Genomic DNA, 4,810 nt, shown 5'->3' on the forward strand with positions numbered 1-4,810 from the left:
TCCTGGGTTTGTGTCCTCTCATCCTAGATAGCTCCAACCAAGATTGCCATCTTGATTTCTTCGGTCTCCCCCGACCACGCTTTAGTTCTGGAGGAAAGCATTCTCGTTCCTCAATATGTTGTGACACGATAGGATATATATTCTCTGAGTATCCTGCATACAGATAATTCTTTGAGTACAGTGGACATACAAGTGTGGAGATATGCAAACCAGCATGTATTCCAGCAGCTATAGCATGAGAGCAAGGTATTTTCTCCACTCCATAGACACCACAATCACACTTTGCATGTTCCAAATCAACCACACAGTCCATTTTGCCACCTTTGACAAAGAAATGCCATCCATCAATTGGTTCGACCGTCATCATACCCGCTATCTCTTCTCGAACAGCAAGCAAGTATTCAACAGCCCGGCTATGTTCAGTTGTGAGACTCAAAGCATCTTGTCTCCTTTTCCAATACCATTTTCCTAACTTCTGCCTGGAGCCATCATCATTTCTGCTGGTAATGAGTAGCTAATCTCCACACTCACTGTTCTCATGTCCAGGTTATAATCTTCTTGAGCCATTGCAACAAGTTCAGCATGTGTTGAATCTTCATTCAATAAAAACAATCTTGCTCCTTTGAGATCATCAACCACAAAATCCCAACGGAAATCTCTCAACAACCATTCTCCATACACTGCATGTAACTGAAAAATCATCTGCAAATATTCAAAATAAAACACATTAGTAAACATAGAGAAAATGAAGAAGTTCAATAAACATTGCCGCAGACGACTTAGCATTAAGTCGTCCAGAAGACTTAAAGGTAAGTCGTCTAAAGAGGTCACTTTTGCAATTGAAAATTAAAAGGGACGACTTAATTCTAAGTCGTCCGGCTTTGTTTGTTAAAAAAAAAACTTCAGACGACTTATATATAAGTCGTCTACGAGAAACGGGCTAGTTTTGCATTTGACCGAATCGTGTCAGATCTTTGACTATTTCTGGACGACTTATAATTCAGTCGTCTCTGGGAAAGTTAAAATTTCAATATTTTATGAAAACTTGACGACTTACGTGTAAGTCGTCCTAAGGTTAGTTTTGTAATTGAAAAATAAAACTTGAAATTTAACTTTCTCCAGACGACTTAGATGAAAGTCGTCCAGCTAAACGACTTAATTTAAGGTCGTCCGGGATAAGCAAGGTTTGACCAGAAAATTGGGAAAAATTCTGGACGACTTTGCTTTCCCCGGACGACTTTAAATTAAGTCTTCTGGAGGGACGACTTTATATTAAGTCGTCTGGTTAAAGTTAAATTATGAAGTTTTATTTTTCAATTACAAAACTAACCTAGGACGACTTACACGTAAGTCGTCAAGTTTTCATAAAATATTAAAATTTTAACTTTCCCAGAGACGACTGAATTATAAGTCGTCCAGAAATAGTCAAAGATCTGACACGATTCGGTCAAATGCAAAACTAGCCCGTTTCTCATAGACGACGTATATATAAGTCGTCTGGAGTGTTTTTTTTAACAAACAAAGCTGGACGACTTAATTTAAGTCGTCCGTTTGACCAGAAGACTCATCAGTAAGTCTTCTACATATAGATGACTTACTAGTAAGTCTTCTACGCGAACAGATCTTGAAAAAAAATTCAAATTCGTACCTTAAACTAGGTGAGATGACTTCGTTTGCACACAGGGTCTTCTCCAACCACCCAGAACCTCAAACGAAAGCAACCGTAAGTAAAAACGAAAGAAATATGGCTCTGTCAACCGTTACAACCACTATTTTGAATCAAAAGCTTGAGTTTTTTGGATGAATATAGAGAGAAAGTGAAAGAAATGTTGTTTTTAGTTCATAACAATTGAAACAGAGAGAGTGTAAAGAGATTTACGTGCATTAAAGGGCATTAAAAGCTCCAAACAGTTCGTACAAGGTTGTTGCCACTATTCATTGCAGTGGCAATATTGTAAATACTTGAAGAAGATGAGGTTGAGACAGTAAAGAAGCCATTTTCGAAAAAAAAAAAAAAACAAAATGTTAATGGCATTTTCGTAGATAAAATGCAGGTGTGGGGTTAAAATCTCAAAAAAAAAAGGAGTCAAAAGAAAAGGTTAGTTTTCTGTTTGACTCCAAGTTTTGAGTCACTTTTGCAAAAAACCCTTATTAATTTTGTCATTATTTGTTGACGACATTTATAAATGTGTTTTAAACATAATACAAACATATTGTACTTTACTCAATATGAGCAGTTAAAAGATTGAAATATAACACATTAATTTTAACTTTAGTGTTTAACTGAGTTGATCTAAAAGGAAATTAGTCAAACATCCGTAGTTTTAAAAATAATTTTTTTCTTTACAAAATATGGGGATTCAAACCCATTGAAACAAACATTTACCAATTAAGCGATCATGTTTGGTTGGTATTATGGTTAAAACACAAATTCATTAATTTTGTCATCATTTGTTGACGATATTTAATGTGTTTTAACAATAATACAAACATATTGTACTTTACTAAATTTGAGCAGTTAAAAGATTCAAATATAACGAATAAATTTTAATTTTAGTACTTAACTGAGTTGATCTAAATTGAAATTCGTCAAACATACGCAGTTTTAAAAATAAATTTTAATATAATAGATGCGATTCAAAGCCACTGAAACAAATCTTTGCCAGTTAAACTACCATGTTTGGTTGGTATTATGGTTAAAACATATTTATTAATTTTGTCATTATTTGCTGACAACATTTAATGTGCTTTAACCATAATACAAACATATTGTTTTTTACTCAATCTGAGCTGTTCAGAGATTCCAATAGAACGCATAAGTTTTAACTTTAGTGCTTAACTGAGTTGATCTAAATGGAAATTTGTCAAACATACGCAGTTTTAAAAATAAATTGTTTCTTTACAAAATATGAGGATTTAAGCAGATTAAAACAAATTTTTACTAGTTAAACTACCACGTTTGATTGGTATTATGGTTTAATGACATTTATCAATTTTGTCATTATTTACTGACGATATTTAATGGGTTTTAAACATAATACAAACATATTGTATATTACTCAATCTGAGCAGTTAAAAGATTGAGATATAACATATTATTTAAACTTTAGTGCTTAACTGAGTTGATCTAAATGAAAATTAGTCAAACATACGTAATTTTAAAAATAAATAGTTTCCTTACAAAATATGGGGATTCAAGCCTACTAAAATAAACTTTTACTAGTTAAGCTACCATGTTTGGTTGGTATTATGATTAAAAGATATTTATTAATTTTTTGTCATTATTTGCTGACGATATTTAATGTATTTTAAACATAACATAATTCAAAGTTATTGTAATGTACTCAATCTGAGCAGTTAAGAGATTGAGATATAACACATATATTTAACTTTAGTCTTAACTGAGTTGATTAAATAAAAATTAGTCAAACATACGTAGTTTTAAAAACAAATTGTTTCTTAACAAAATATGGGGATTCAAACCCACTGAAACAAACTTATACCAATTAAGCTACCATGTTTGGTTGGTATTATGGTTAAAACACATTTATTAATTTTGTCATCATCTACTGACGAAATTTAATGTGTTTTAAACATAATTCAAACATATTAGTACTTTACTCAATCTGAACAGTTTAAAGGTTCAAAATAACGAATCAATTTTAACTTTAGTGCTTAACTGAATTGATATAAATGGAAACTAGTCAAACATACGTAGTTTTATAAATAAACTGTTTCTTTATAAAATATGGGAATTCAAACCAACTAAAACATATATTTACTAGTTAAGTTACCATATTTGGTTGATAATATGGTTAAAACACATTTAATGCGTTTAAAACATAATACAAACATATTGTAGTTTACTTAATCTGAGCAGTTAAAATATTCAGATATAAATTTTATAAATAAATTGTTTCTTTACAAGTACGGAGAGTCAAACTCATTGAAACAATCATTTACTAGTTAGGCTACCATGTTTGGTTGGTACCTATATTATAAAAATTGAAATACTTTTTAGTGCCGTTTGTAAACATGAATAACAATATAAATGAAAATGGTTTGGAAACATGGATATTAGTATTTTTTAGAACTTCTTTTTATTTACACATTTAACCATTGCATTTACAATAAATTAAGTACTTCCTTTTTGTATTTTTTTTTATTTACAGATTTTGCCAATGTATTTAAAATCAATTTAAATTAACTAATTACAATTCTGAAGTTTATCTGACCAAATCGATATTCATATATTGACCATTATTAATATTGTACAATATTAACTAAATCGTTTGTATTAAAGGGAGATAACTTTTCCTATATTGCACCAAGTTATAAAATTTATAATATAATATATGTACAAATAAAAAAATTATGATCAAACATGTATATTATAAGAAAATATATTCTACTCTCTATATGCCAATTACAAAACATAAAAAATATACATAGGATTTTTTATAAAACCAGTGGTTTATGAATTTACGTTGAACACAAGTTAAATCAAACATCCGCGCGGAGGCGCAGGGTTAAAACACATTTATTTATATTTGTCATTATTTGATGAGGAAGTTAATGTTTTGCATAGATATATGGATAGGGGTGGGCATTTTACCCGATACCCGAACCCGTATCCGAACCCGATCCGAAATCCGAACCGAAGTTGCAAAATATCCGAACGGGTATTGAATTAGGAGAGATTGGATATCCGAACCCGAACGGGTAATATCCGAATCCGAATGGATATCCGAAGATAACCGAACATATGTATTACTAACCTTATATTTCTAGTTTATATCTCTCATTTTAT

The sequence above is a fragment of the Brassica napus genome, chromosome C9, assembly GCF_020379485.1.
Source record: "Brassica napus cultivar Da-Ae chromosome C9, Da-Ae, whole genome shotgun sequence".
Taxonomy (NCBI): Eukaryota; Viridiplantae; Streptophyta; class Magnoliopsida; order Brassicales; family Brassicaceae; genus Brassica; species Brassica napus.